Source organism: Strigops habroptila, chromosome W (genome assembly GCF_004027225.2).
Source record: "Strigops habroptila isolate Jane chromosome W, bStrHab1.2.pri, whole genome shotgun sequence".
In the NCBI taxonomy this organism is placed as follows: Eukaryota; Metazoa; Chordata; class Aves; order Psittaciformes; family Psittacidae; genus Strigops; species Strigops habroptila.
The window spans coordinates 34549200-34564987 of NC_044301.2; the positions used below are offsets into that span (position 1 = coordinate 34549200).

Sequence of the window (15788 nt, forward strand, 5' to 3'; positions counted from 1 at the left end):
ATCTAGCACCCAGCGCTGCAATAAAGAAGTGCCTGCTTCTTAATGCTACATTGGTGTTAAGGAGTTTTTATTCTCCTGACTTTTGGTGACACTCCTACCCCGACATCTCCCTTTGCAGCACTGGGAACGACACTGACATCTCTAACCTGGACTTGGACTTCTCCCCAGAAGCTTTTCTCAGCGTAACATCTTCAGGGAGCAGCTATGCAACCCCAACTCTTGCTCTGGTGTTCATTATTTCAACCACATGGCTTTCCTTGACTGTATCAAGAACAACCCTGCTCCACTCACACTGCCCCTGAAGGCTGCTGTTGAAGACCATTTTCTAGTCAGCTTTTGTAGAGGACCATGTCACCATCTGCTTTGTGTTCATCCCTGGGCTCTCTCCCCTGGCACGTGAAACATGAGCTTATGGTCTTCACTCCCTCCTCATCGTTTCCCTTCAGAGTCCAGACATCCTTTCTCATTTCTGACTCTTCATAATGGCAGAATCACATTTTCAAACAAGTTTCTTCATGTTCTGCCTGAAAATTATCACCTGTGACTTGAACATATGTACGCTAAGGGACTGATATGAAAAATTGCACAGCTCCAACTTGTGCGAGTTCCTGCATCATGGAGCCTTCACCTCAGCAGGGAAGCACACAACAAAGTATAAGGGGAAGGAGAGCATCCATCAACGGCTTCTGATTTATTTTTTTTTTATTTATCTGTTTTTGGGCTCATGCCGCTTCATCAGGGTGGGTGAATTCAAACCTAAGACGACCTAGCTGGCTGTCCCAAGAGCTTCCCCCCGAGCGCCCGGGCTCTCCGAGGGGCTGAGGGCCAGTAACGGCTGTCAGACACGCACACCCTCCCCACCGCGCACCCTCTCGCCCGGCGTGCAGGCCCCGCCTATCCCCGACTCCGCCCAGAAACCGGCTCCACCGCCCAATGGCGAGGCAGCGAGTGCGGACTGGGGCCGCCTCCTCCTCACTTCCCCCTCCCCCACGGCTGCTGCTGAGGGCAGCGTCATTGGGTAGAAGGTGTGTATCTGTTACGGTATGGTGGTTCTGTGCTGCTAGGTCTGGTCTGCAGGGTTTTCCTCACCATGCCGAATGGTAGTGGCGCTGCCGCGGCGGTTTCTTCCGCCACCGAGCCTCCTCTCGCCGCTGCTGCTCCAGCTTCAGCAGCGTCTCGCCGGCTTCGGTTTCTGCGGCCTGCCCGCCGTTGGCGGAGGGGTGGGGGCGGCGCTGCCGCCCGATCCCTCCGGAGAGCTCGGGCCTGGCGAGGCGGAGGAGGCGGTGGCGGGGGTTAAGGGAGACCTGGAGGAGGAGGAGCTGCTGGCGGGGGAGGACGACGACGACGACGACGACGACGACGACGACGACGACGACGACGAAGGCCCGGCCGCACTGCTGCTGCTGCTCTCCTCGTCCTCACCCTCCCAGCTGCTCCCGCTGCCGCCAGCGCTGGGCTCCGTCCTGCTCTCACCCTCTGATGCGCTGGAGGCAGCGAGGGTGTTCTGCGGAGCGGACGATCCTCAGGGTACGATAGTGGCGATGCTGTCCCACGTCTGTGGCGGTGGGGGAACAGCGGGCCTCACTGGTGAGCAGGAAGTGCTACTCCGCCGAAAAAGTGTCAACACCACCGAGTGTGTGCCCGTGCCCAGCTCCGAGTATGTGGCCGAGATCGTGGGCCGCCAGGGTGAGTGGGGGACTAGGGCGGGATACACCCTAGTCCCCGGATGGGGGGGCGGGTAGAGGGGTGGCCCAGCCTGGGTTTGCTGCTGGTCCCCTGGGGTTCGGGCAGGCCTCTCCCAATGCAGCCCCGGTTGTTGCCTGTTTGGGGCTGGCTGGAGGAGCCCCTTGCCTCGGTAGTGACTTCGTGTGCCCTGGGGCCTATGTCTCCTCTCCCAAACCCTGGCTTCCTCATGGGGGACAGGGGACCAGTGCCAGGTGGGCCCTGCCTGAGAAGCTGAGGGGTGAGAGCAAGAGCTGGGCTGGCTCAGCCCTTCAGTTATTGTTATTGAGCTGTAAAACACAGTATGTAGTCTGGCCATGCGCAGGTAGGAGTCTTGGCACAGGAGTTGGTCTTCAGTGACACTTGACTTGTGGTCTTCAGCAAGAGGTTGCATTTAACCATGGGAACTTTGCACCATGTTTTGCAAAGACTTTTGGATGAAGGACTTTTAACTTGCTTGCCTTGCAGAGCAGTGTATAGGCTGACACTGTTCCTACAACTTTCCATGGAGCTCACCAAGACAAAGTGGGACTGCAGGAGCCGGTTTGGTGGAGAAAGGAGTACCGTGTACAGTTCTGGTGTCCTCAACATAAGAAGGACATGGAGCTGTTGGAGCAAGTCTAGAGGAGGGCCATGAGGATGGTGAGGGGGCTGGAGCACCTCCCGTATGAAGACAGGCTGAGAAAATTGGGGCTGTTCAGCCTGGAGAAGAGAAGGCTGCGTGGAGACCTCATAGCAGCCTTCCAATGTCTGAAGGGGGTCTATAAGGATGCTGGGGAGGGACTCTTCCTTAGGGACTGTAGTGATAGGACAAGGGGTAATGGATTGAAACTTAAACAAGGGAAGTTCAGGTTAGGTATAAGGAAGAAGTTCTTTACTGTGAAGGTGGTGAGGCACTGGATCAGGTTGCCCAAAGACATGGTAAATGCTCCATCCCTGGAGGTGTTCAAGGCCAGGTTGGACAGAGCCTTGGGCAACATGGTCTAGTGTGAGGCATCCCTGCCCATGGCAGGGGGGTTGGAACTAGATGATCTTAAGGTCCTTTCTAACCCTAACTATTCTATGATTCTATGTGCAGCTCTCTTCTTTGTGAAAGCCCTTGTCTTTCTGCCTAGTTGTGCCTTCCTGTTGATTACTGTTGCTACACTCCATGTGTCTCTTATGCTGTTAGGATAAGGTCATATCAGTAATGTCATGTTTGTTGTTGGTCTTGCATGTAGTTTCATGGGAGGGGTGCTTGGAGGAGTTAGAAAGATGATGTTTTGCACCAGCTTTCTGGAGTGAACTTAACTCTAGAAGCACTTTTTATATATCCAGGAAAGTGCTGAACAGTGTCAAGTGTAGGTGTGGAAACACAGACAATGAAGTTGCTGCTGTCTTTGTCTTCCCTGTGTTATTCTTTATTGCTTTGGGGGTGGTGTTTCTCATTTGGTGATCAGCTCTGATAATGAGAAGTTATGCTGTCTTGTCTCTTTTTCCCTTGAGTATGGAAGAAATAGTAATGGTCTAAACCAATATGGTATTAAAGAAATGCCTGCTGAGCACCTATGCTTAGGCAGCCTTTTGGTTTTGCTTCCTGCGTTTATTTTAGGCTTTTAGCTGTCAAGGGTGGGTTTTTTTGCTGGCTGTGTCAGAGAACCAAAGGCTGCACTACAGAAATTGGTGGGTAGCTTCCTCTGACGCAGACAAGTCTGTTCTGTTCAAGCATAAAATATCTTTTCTGAGAAATAGTGTTTGAATGTCTTAAGACTTAGCTCATGTGTCATTGGGTATGGTGGGCAGAAGAGGGAGATGCAAAGCAGAACTGAAAATGGTTGTTGCTATAGTCCTCTAAAAGAGAAATACAAGCTGTTGGGCTTCAAGGACAGATTAGGCTGCTGTGTTTTTTCTCCACCTGATCAGTTTTCTTCCTCTGTAGTATATTTTTCAGTACTTTGAGTCACTTAAAAACAAGATAATGGAGTTTGCATAAAAATAAGATCATTGTTCCTGAAGAGTTTATTTGCTGCTTCTATTTCTTATCTGATCTCACACTGTTTGGCTTGTGATAAAATATTTAGTAGGGGGGTGTGGTGTGTGGGGGGTGTTGTATCCTAAAAAGAATTAGGGCTACAAAAGAGGAAGGAGCAGAAGGAGTGGAGGGAGATGTTAAAAAAAATTGTTACCAAATATACTTGCATGAAAGCTTTGTGTAAGGAGGTCCTTCAAAATTCTCATTAAAGGGAGACTTATGCTTGGAGACTGACTTATGTAAGCTGTATTAGTTCCACTAAATATTTGTTAAATTTCTTAGAGATAGTAGTCCTTGCATCTCCTTTTATGGCACAGAGCTGTGCCGGCTCATCTCATGGGCTGGAGGCTTGTGCTCTCTCATCCACCTACTTTGCATGTGTCTGTGCTCTAGCCCAGCAATGTGTTGTCAGCTGTAGTGCAGCCTGGTCTGCCTCGAGTAAAGCTGGCTGGAGTTGCATCCTTCACTGATTTTTTTTGCTCTCTCGAAAAATGAAGATGCTGCATATTTTCTTCATAACATGCATTGTAACCAGCTAGTTGTGTTGTCTTGCATGAATTAAGCTTCAGTTTTATGACAGACTCCTCTGTGCTATAATACTTTAATATCCAATTACGTAAGGGCAATGAGATTGGAATGTTACTTCTGATGGATTTTCACGAAGATCAAGTTTATATTCTTTCTATTGCTGTCTTTGTGAGGTATAAAAAGAACTTGAAATGTTTGCTGCCTGAAAATGTCAGCTCTGAAGTAACAGAAATGCTGAGTTTGGCCTAGGCTTTGCTGGAGGCCTTGCTGCTGTCTCTGAAAGCATGTTTATTGTAAGTGCCAACTCCTGAACTTAGAGTAATGATAACTGGAATTCCACAGTATTCCTTATCCAAATTTAATTTTTTGCACAGAGGAAGAGAATTTCTAGACATGGTTTATCAGACTGAAGGAGCTCCCAATTCCTAAGAGAGCTGTAAACAAGCAAAAATGTTATGGTGCTTGCATTTAGCATTCTTCCAATTATGTGCAAGTTTCAGACATAAATACAGCACTTCAGGCAGTGAAGTCATGCTCCTGCATCCCTGTTCTAGGTTGCTGTATTGCAGGTTCCCATGTGGGTAGCTGTGCTCACCAGATTTCTGTTGGTAGCTGTGCACAGATGTGGGATGTCACAGCTACAGGTGGTGTGGAGTGCCTGAAATGTACCTTGTGGTTGATGGCTTTCTTGTGAAGCTGCTGGCTTACTGTGACAGTAGTTCAATATATTGTTGCTGGAAGCATTTATATCACTGGAGGAGGCTTAAGGAAGATTTTCTTTTAATGAATAGTAAGTGTTCCCTCCCCCCCCCCCCCCCCCAAGTCCTGTAGTATTTCTGAAACCTGGCTGTTTGTGTGGTTTGGTGTTTTTGGTGGTTTTTTGTGGGTTTTTTTTTTGTTTGTTTGTTTTGGCTGGTTAAAAAAAGCTTAAACATTCTCAAACTTTTCTTTTTCAAGGAGGTCACTTTTTTTTTTTTTTTTAACCCGAGAAAAGCTGACATAGGGTATATACCCAAAATCATATAAGCATGGATCCAGACTTTAAAAAATCTGGAGATTTAACTTGGAAAGTTTTAATCTCTAAATCATGTGAAGGATTTGCAAAAGTCTGCTGTGGATCACGGGGAAAACTGTTTCCCATATCATAAAACGGTTTGGGTTGAAAGGGACCTTAAAGATCATCTAGTTACAATCCCCCTGCCACAGGCAGGGACACCTTCCACTAGACCAGGTTGCTCAAAGTCCTGTCCAACTTGGCCTTAAACACTTCCAGGGATGGGACATTGACAGCTTCTCTGGGTATATGTAAAGTTGGTGATGGTGATTTTGTTTAGCAATCCTGCCATAGCCTGGTGGGCCTTGAGAAGGATCTGACAAGTTGGAGTCTTCAGTGTCCCCCACTACTTTCTTTACACTAAAAAAAGAGACATATTTAAAGACTAAGAGCTCTTTTGAATACTGCAAAAAGAAGGGTGGTTTCTGAAGGCATGAACAGAAAACATGATAGATGCTGGAAGGGACAGAAGTCTATCCAGTAGAGAGATGATGCATCCCTGAGTGTATTAACTGTTTTTACAGAATCGTTAGGGTTGAAAGGGACCTCTGGAGATCATCTAGTCCAACCCCCCTGCCAAGAAAGGGCCACCTAGAGCAGGTTACACAGGAATGCATCCAGGTGGGTTTTGAATGCCTTCAGAGAGGAAGACTCCACAAACCCCTGGGCAGCCTGTTCCAGTGCTCTGCCACCCTCAATGTAAAGAAGTTCTTCCTCATGTTGAAGTGAAACTTCTTGTGTTTTAGTTTATGGCCATTGCTCCTCATCTTGTCGCTGGGCACTGCTGAAAAGAGTCTGGCACCATCTTCTTGGCACCCACCTTTGAGATATTTCTAGGTGTTAATGAGATCTCCTCTCAGTCTTCTCTTCTCTAGACTAAACAGGCCCAGCTCCCACAATCTCTCCTCATAAGCGAGATGCTCCAGACCCTTCATCATCTTTGTGGCCCTTTGCAGGACCCTCTCCAGTAGCTCCTTGTCTTTCTTGTACTGAGGAGCCCAGAACTAGACACAGTTCACTAAGGTCGAGTAGAGGGGGAGGATCACCTCCCTTGACCTGCTGGCCACACTCCTCCTGATGCACCCCAGGATACTACTGGCCCTCTTGGCTGCAAGGGCACACTGCTGGCTCATAGTCAACTGATCATCCACCAACACTCCTGGGTCCTTCTCAGTTGAACTGCTCTCTAGTAGGTCAGCCCCCAGCTTGTACTGGTACTTGGGGTTCTTCCTCCCCAGGTGCAGTACCCTACAGTTGCCCTTGTTGAACCTCATTAGGTTTCTCTCCACCCAATTCTCCAGCCTATCAAGGTCCTGCTGAATGGCAGCACAGCCTTCAGGTGTATCAGCCACTCCCCAAAGCTTCATATCATCAGTAAACTTGCTGAGGGTATACTCTAGCCCTTCATACGGGTAACTGAAAAACAAGTTGAATAAGGTTGAATAAAATTGAATAAAGTATTGAACCCTGGGGAACACCACTGACTACAGGGCCTCTAAGTGGATTCTAGTCTGCTGATCACAATCCTCTGAACTCTGCTTTTCAGCCAGTTCTCAATCCTCCTCACTGTCCATTCATCTAACCCACATATCCTAAAGCTTATCTACCAGGATGTTACGGGAGACAGTGTCAAAAGCCTTGCTGAAGTCAAGATAGATAATATCCACTGCTTTGCCCTCATCGACCCGTCCTGCCATGTCATCATAAAAGGCTATTAGATTGGTCAAGCAAGATTTGCCCTTGGTGAAAGCATGCTGACTACTCCTGATGACCTTCTCTTCTACATGCTTGGTGATGACCTCCAGAATGACCTGCTCCATCACCTTTACAGGGATGGAGGTGAGGCTGACTGGCTGGTACTTTCCCAGGTCCTCCTTGTTGCCCTTTTTGTACATGGGAGTAACATTGTGTGGGATAATTACTGAATATGATTTAGAAATTAAACTTATATTTAAAAATGTAGCATTGCTCACACATAAAGGAAAAACGGACTTTCAGGGTAAGATGCAGCTGCACGTGGTATGCCAGGAATTCACTCCACAGCGGTTCCTGTGGCAACATTGCTTGACGGAGGATGGAGCAGAGTGGAGATTCTGTGGCCAAACTCTGTCCCAACACCAGCAGAGATGGGAACTAGGTGGTACTTAAAACTGATAAGCTGCATACTTGCTGCCCTGAGCCAACAGTCTGTCATCTTTTGACAAAATGCTGTCCTTTGCGTGAACTTTGCTTCATTATAATGCATTTTAATACGAAAACACACCTCCACTGTTGCTGCGTTGCTTCAGCCAAGACTTGCAGAACTAAGCCAACCCCTGGCTTAGGGCTAGAGATCACAGACACCAATATGGAGGATGACCAAATAGCGTTTTATTAAACAACAGCAGGCATTATATGCCTTTTGGCCACACGGAAGTACCTGTGCTGACCCAATCAAAAGGCAGGTTAACAATTTTTACCTTTTATGGTATCACCGAGCCTTGCCCCACAATTCCCCTCTCCATGCTATGGGGCTTGTAAGAGTATCCGGGGAGGGGCTCTCTCTTTCCATACATCGCGATATCTTCCAGCCGCCAGACCTTAACTACCTACATTTCCCCCCTCCCTATGCACAAATAAAGTGATTAAGATAAAACAATCCTAAAAATACATATCATAAAACTTGGGTGCAAACCTAGTAAATGTGTGCCGTTTCTATGTTATTTTTTACAACAATCTAGAAATATACATCATAAGTTTAAATAGAGAATATAAGGCACGCTAAACAAGATAACTGGGGGACAACTGAGAGTAGTGGTGTATAACTAGGGATAGCTAAAGGGAATTATAAACGGAAACAGTCTTAGAGCAATCGCTAATGTGCCATTAACATAATGCTAACACTCTCTAGTCGGCTTTTAACAAATGAAACGAGCTTGACAGGGTCCAAAAATCACTGCTATCACAATCATTGTGATTGGTCCCATTAGGTAGATATCAGGGTGGTCAGCCATGGTGAATGGTTAAACCATGACGTAAACCAACCTTGCTGTGCCTCTCGTTCCCTCTTTCGTTTTTCCAAATCTTCCCACAATTTGGCCATAGTGTCTCTTACTATTCCGGTGTGGTCTGCATATACACAACACTCTTCCTCTAGTGCAGCGCACACTCCCCCTTGCTGTAGAAACATCAGGTCTGATCCTCTTACTTGTCATCTTCATTCGTCACTGGGACGTACGGGTTGCGAGGGCGTCCGACAATCCAGTCCTGCGGACAAGAACTCACAATTTTCATTAGTTTTATTCTGATACAACTTGCATGGGTATCAGTTATCTGTCTCCTTTAATTCCGCCCTAATACATCTGCTAGGCACCCATCTCAGCAATCCCTCCTTTTCTACCGCTGCATACCCTCTTCCAATTGTACGCAGCCTCCACCCGGATTCCCACTGTAGTTCCCCTGGAAATTTAACACGCACCTGGGGAAAGGTAGCTACTTGTTGTTTTAGATACTGTTTTTCCATTGGTGAGTACTGTTCGTATCCTCTAACATAGTGATTTAAAGCTAACAGGGCTCGATTTAAAATATTAGTTTGTTGGCTTGCAGGTCGAGATACCACGCCTCCTTCCAAAGAAGGAATAGCGGGCCAGTTAGCACCGCCCTTGCCAGCTGCCTAGCGTCGGCAGGGGCTAGTGGCTGGACGTGGGTGGAGTCGAGCAGCATAGCTGTGGTTTCGCTCGACAAACCTTCCTCTTTTATTGCCTTGTGAAGGGCCTGAACCAACTTAGCGTCTAGGGGCATCCACATAGCTCCTCCTTGTGGCCCAACCTGAACAGGGAACGCCTGTGGAGGCGTGGCCGCGGGTAGGGCTTCTAGGGTTACGCCACTTAGCACACAGTCCTTCGCAATCAAGTTCCAATTTGACTGCGCCACAGGGGGCGGGGTTTCGCCCAGCTGCTCCAAGGCGCATCTCTGTATCTTTGTCTGTGCCTGCAGCATACGCATCGCTTTGGCAAGTTCCTCTATAAGCTCCCCCGGTGTTTTATACCTCTTTTCCCTGGCACCCGAGCCCTGAGGAGGTCCAACGCCACTCATCGTAGCTTCCTCATTTTCTGACTCAGAGTCAGAACGCATTTCACGCCCACCTCCCCGCCATTCCCGCCATGCCGTTTGTTCCTTTGGGGTACTGCGTTCCTTCTTCCGCGCCCCAAAGGGTCCTACGTCATCGCCACCCACACGTCTCAATCCCAGGTCTAACAACTCATTGTCATCTAGATACCTCAGTACCATGCCTGGGAGCGCATCTAGGGGGTCCAGATTCTGATTTTTTGGTCCATTCGGCCCAGACTTGCCGCCCCTAACTGCGGTGTCCCCTTTAAGACACTCCTTGTTAAGACGGGCTACAGACTTGCCGCCCCTATCTGCGGCGTCCCCTTTAAGACACTCCTTGTTAAGACGGGCCACAGACTTGCCGCCCCTATCTGCAGCGTCCCCTTTAAGACATTCCTCGTTAAGATGGGCCACAACATCCTCTAACTCCCCCCACGGATATGCTGGTGGCGCGGGGGGCTCCGTCCGCGCGGCCCCTCCCTGCGCACCGGTCGCAGGGGGCTCCTTTTCAGGCTCAGTAACAGGAAATGCCTGCGTCTCAGGCTGCTCCTCCATAGACTTGTCCTCCACCCTGTCCTCCCCACCAGGCCCGCCAGTCTGTACTGCCGCTGTCGTAGTGTGAGGCGCAGTTTCAAGCGCGGCTCCCCGTAAGTACAACTGCGCCGCCCCCCATGCCTCCCGATCTTCCCGAGCCAATTGCAATAAGGCCAACAACTTTCCCAGAGTGACGAGGGCTTCTGGCTTTCCCGCCAGTGCCTTCTCAATCAGTGTCTGCTTAAGTTGTGGCCAATTTTTTGAATTAAATATCTGAGCAGGGTGACCAAGCGCCCCACTGTGAATCAAAGATTCCAGGCACGCCTTAATGCTGCCAGATTTGATACAAATCTTAAAGTCCTTTGCCAACGTTTTCAGTACCTTAATCGTTACATCCATGCTCGCGAGCTACACCTCTGCCCTCCGAACGAGTCACGTCGGGATCACCACTTGTTGCTGCGTTGCTTCAGCCAAGACTTGCAGAACTAAGCCAACCCCTGGCTTAGGGCTAGAGATCACAGACACCAATATGGAGGATGACCAAATAGCGTTTTATTAAACAACAGCAGGTGCTTTATACCTTTCGGCCACACGAAAGTACCTGTGCTGACCCAATCAAAAGGCAGGTTAACAATTTTTACCTTTTATGGTATCGCCGAGCCTTGCCCCACAATTCCCCTCTCCATGCTATGGGGCTTGTAAGAGTATCCGGGGAGGGGCTCTCTCTTTCCGTACATCGCGATATCTTCCAGCCGCCAGACCTTAACTACCTACACTCCACCTCCAATGCTACCCGCCTCCAAAGTGAGACCACCCCTCTTTGAGCATGCTCTTTGAATTTTTTGTGGCATATACCTTTAAAAGCAAAGCGAGGAAAGTTTACACCAACAGCAATAAAGGTATGTATGACTAGAGTCACTCAAGCTCCACCTTGAAAGTGAAAAATAGTATAAAAATGACCCAAAAAGTGGGGGGCTTTAGGGAAGACATCATCGTGGACGAGCCGAGGAAAACCCCATCAGCTGACTACTCTCGACTCCTGGGACCGGTCGACGGGCTGGACCTTTCTTCCCCCCCATAGGGACGCCTTTGGGTAAGACTTGCACTGTATCCAGTGCTTCCCCGGGAAAATTAGGAATCTCTATATAGAGTTACTTTTTACTTTTATACTTTAAAGCCAGGCTGTATTATTCATAACTTTGTCGCGCGGTTGTATACCTTATTATTTGCACGTGCTTTTGCAGACAGTGTATTTATCACCGGCAATCCACAAGAACCTGTATCTGTTGCTTTAATAAACTAACTGCACTGTTTAAGTAGCTAATCGTAAATCTCTCATTGAACGCGACCAGCTCCCTCAGTGTGGCCGTGCTAGTTCGTGAGCACGATTAGACTGAAGGTGCAGTGCACTATTAGTGCATCCGGAATCGTGATTATTCAATATATTGAATGTGACCAGACTGATAGTGGCAAATTGGGCATCACTCAGAATCTAAGCCTAGCCGCACCCAGCCCCTCTAATATCTGAGGACCAGCTGGAAAGCAAGGGGGTTTATTTTCTGCCAAATTATTTTACCCTTTCACGCAACACATTGGCCTTCCTCCAGTCATTGGGCGCCTCTCCCATTCTCCATGATTTTTCAAAGATTATGGAGAGCAGCAGAGCAACAACATCTGCCACCTCCCTCAGCACCCATGGGTGAATCCCATCAGGGCCCTGTCAGGGTCTGATTGGAGAAAACCCCAGTGTTGGATCCTTTTTTGTTTGTGATCCCAAGAGTGAAATTAAGATACAAATGAGGTCAGGTACCGTAATTGGTCAGTTGGTTTATTATGAAAAGACAATTATTATAAAATAGGGTAATTATTGTAATAAAGGAGATAGTGATAGGACAGATTGGGAAAAAGGTAGAAAATGAAGCAAGAATTTGGCGTGCAGAGAGAGAGTGAGTCACCACCATGGATCGAGCGGTGTCCCAGGGATCCGTTGTCGTCAGTGGTGGGAGTTCTTCAGGGTTCATAGTTGGTATCAGAGCAGTGTCCCCCAAGAGTCCGTAGTAGTCATCGGAGGTGGGTGTCCTCGTGGAGGCATCCTTCTGGAGTTGTCCCCTTGAAGGTACCCTTGGAGGTGTCCTGATGGAGTTGCCCTCATGGCCATGTCTCATGGAGGGTGTCCCTCAGGGTCCATAGTAGTCATCGGTGGAGAGTTTCCTCACGGAGGTGTCCTCCTGGAGTCATCCTCATGGCAATGGATCCCCTTTTGTGATTACCTTTTCCCCCTTTTATAATGAGTTGGGGGGAGTACCTCTGTTCTTCATGTCACTTATGGTGGACCAGTTTCCCTGGTCTTGCAGCCAGCTCTTGAACTGCAGGTCTGCAGCAATTGTTGGGATAATGGGCAGCAATTCCTCACACCAATCCTCCAGGTAATGGACTGAAGAGTCTTAGCTCTTTCCCACTCATTCCTCAGGCAATAGATGGTGGAGTCCCAGGGCAGCTCCTCACACCCTTCTCCCAGGCAATGGATATTGGAGTCTTAACTTCTCCCACCCATCTCTGAGACAAAAGATAGGTGGAATTCCATCTCAGCTTCTCATACCAATCTTTGAGACAATGGACAGTGGAGTCAGATTTCAGATCAGTCTCTCACAGGCCCATGGATTTATGGGTGTTAAGTCTGTCTAGACTATCCCTAACCCAACTCTATGACCAAGGGGAAGTCTTCCTTTCTCTGGCCTTCATCTCTAATCTCTGAGGTCTAGGACTCCTGAGGGCCGTTCTTAGTAGAGTTGTGAGATTAATGTCTCTGGGCAAAGGCTTTTCCCACAGGCTACCCAAGTATTTTTAGATGAAACTTTCTATTTATCACAGTAAGGATGCTTCATAATGAGAACCCACCAAGCAGAGCTTCTTCTCAAATTTAGAATCCAAAATGCAATACTGGTACCATTACAAACCAAAATTTGGGAACAAAATTCTGGCACTCTGCTTTGGAATGTGACTATTAATGGTTTCAGACAACAACTATACCTCAGAAATGCTGTATGCTGGTAATAACTATCTTTCACTTTTAACTATAATGACACTACAATAAGCAATGCTACAAGTAAGTACATTAGCATGTAGAGGAGAAAGGAAAACTCAACTGACAGCCAGTTGATAAAGTTATTTCAAGAGAAGAAAAGATGACATACAGGTCTTTGAAGAAAAAAAAAATTAGAGAATTTTATACCAAAGACTTTTTTCCCCACCTCCTGACCCCATCATTAACTTACAACTGCAATCAAAGGCTGCAGTTACCAAACCCCTGTGCCTGCCTGTGGAACATTTCAGTATGACTCATACTATATATAATGATAGAGACTGCTCCCATTACAATTCCATCAGCTCACCCATTTCTGAGCAGCAACTGACAACTTATTTCACTTTGTATTTTTCACATGTACAAATGCTAAGATGATACATGACTTTCCTACTTATCATCCAGCTGGAACTGTAGAAGGGTTTTTGGACAAGATACTTGCCAGACCAGAACTTCAAGCTTAAGTGCACCAGGTGCTGCAGCTGTGCAGGCTGAGGCTTGTCTAGGTACCAGGAAGGAGGACAACCTGGAGATCAAAGTCCCTCCTGCTGTAAGTGAAGATCAGGTTCATGACCATTTGAGGAACCTGAACATACACAAATCTATGGGACCTGATGAGATCTATCCCAGAGTCCTGAGGGAATTGGCTGAAGTAGTTGCTAAGCCACTCTCAAAGATATTTAAGAAGTCATGGCAGTCAGGTGAGGTCCCTGGTGACTGGAAAAAGGGCAATAATCACACCCATCTTAAAAAAGGGTAGAAAGGAGGACACCGGGAACTACTGACCTGTCAGCCTCACCTCTGTGCCTGGGAAGATCATGGAACAGATCCTTCTAGGAGCTATGCTAAGGCACATGGAGGATAGGGAGGACAGCCAACACAGCTTCACCAAGGGCAGGTCCTGCCTGACCAACCTAGCAGCCTTCTATGATGAAGTAACTACATCAGTGGACAAAGGAAGGGCTATGGATGTTGTCTGTCTGGACTTCTGTAAAGCCTTTGACACAGTCCCCCACAGCATCCTTCTCTAAATTGGAGATATGGATTTGATGGGTGGACTGTTCAGTGGATGAGGAATTGGCTGGATGGTTGCATCCAGAGGGTAGTGGTCAATGGCTCAATGTCTGGATGGACATCAGTGACAAGTGGCATCCCTCAGGGGTCCATATTGGGACTAGTACTATTTAATATATTCATGAATGACATAGTGGGATTGAGTGCACCATCCGCAAGTTTGCAGATGACACGAAGCTGAGTGGTGCAGTTGACACGCCCAAGGGATGGGAAGCTATCCAGAGGGACTTGAACAGGCTTGAGAGGTGGGTCCATGCAAATCTCATGAGGTTCAACAGGGCCAAGTGCAGGGTCCTGCACCTGGGTCGGGGCAACCCCTGGTATCAGTACAGACTGGGGGATGAAGGGATTGAGAGTACCCCTAAAGAGAAGGACTTGGGGGTGATGAGTGGATGAAAGGTTGGATATGAGCCAGCAATGTGCACTTGCAGCCCAGAAGGCCAATCACATCTTGGGCTGCATCCAGAGAAGCGTGGGCAGCAGGTCGAGGGATGTGATCCTGCCCCTCTACTCTGCCCTGGTGATACCCCACATGGAACATTGTGTCCAGCTCTGGAGTCTTCAGTACAGGAAAGGCATGGACCTGTTGGAGAGGGTCCAGAGAAGGGCCACAAAAATGATCAGAGGGATGGAGCACCTCTCCTATGAGGAAAGGCTGAGAGAGTTGGGGTTGTTCAGCCTGGAGAAGAGAAGACGTTGGGGAGACCTTATTGCGTCCTTCCATTACTTAAAAGGGGCCTATAAGAAAGATTGGGAAAGACTTTTTAGCAGGGCCTGTTGTGATAGGACGAGGGGTGGTGGTTTTAAACTAAAAGAGGGGAGATTCAGGCTGGATGCGAGGAAGAAATTCTTTACAGTGAGGATGGTAAAATACTGGCACAGGTTGCCCAGAGAGGTGGTAGATGTGCCATCCCTGGAGACATTCAAGGCCAGGCTGGATGTGGTTCTGGGCAACCTGATCTAGATGAAGATGTCCCTGCTCATTGCAGAGGGGTTGGACTAGATAACCTTTGAATGTCCTTTCCAAACTATTCTATGATTCTATCTCAAGTACTTTCATCAAGAGCCAAAGAATCACAGTCAACCACTTGGCTGCGCCAGACCATGGGGAGCAGGACTTTGCCCCCATTGCTGCCAAGCTAACAGGATGGGAAAAGAAAAGCCCTGGTTCAAGAACCATGTACAAGCTCATTATTATAGATTTCTTAGTTATGTATCAAATTATCAACTGATTTATATCTCGATCCAGCACAAAATGAAGTAGTCAGCCTGCACAGTTTCTTTCTATGTGTCAGGCTGGCACAATCTGTCAAATCAGCAATCTGAGGCAGAGGAATACTCCAATTCCCAAGACAGAGGGCAACTCAGTAAACAAGTTACATGCAGCAAAAGAGCCAAAGGGCAGCAACTTGTATTATTAATTACTTGCACTACTGCAGTACCAGGACTAAGGTAGCAGCTGCTGAGAAAAAGATACGAGGAGAGACGACAATGGACCCTACACGATTCAATGTGAATCAGGCAGAAGCCACTTTATTGTTCCCACGATCCCTTTATATACAGAGTTTTCTATCTCTACATGCGGTCACGTGCCTTTTGATTGGTAAAAGCCCTCTTGCACGAGGCAATCACGCGGCTCGGTAAGTGTCCTTATTGGATCACCTAATTCCTGGTGTTCTTCCCATGTATCCGAC

At 47.9% G+C, this 15788-nt stretch overlaps 1 pseudogene; it reads left to right on the forward strand.

Moving 5' to 3' along the window:
• Positions 1-1090: 1090 nt before the first annotated feature.
• LOC115619043 overlaps positions 1091-15788 on the forward strand; it is a 45082-nt pseudogene continuing 30384 nt past the window's right edge.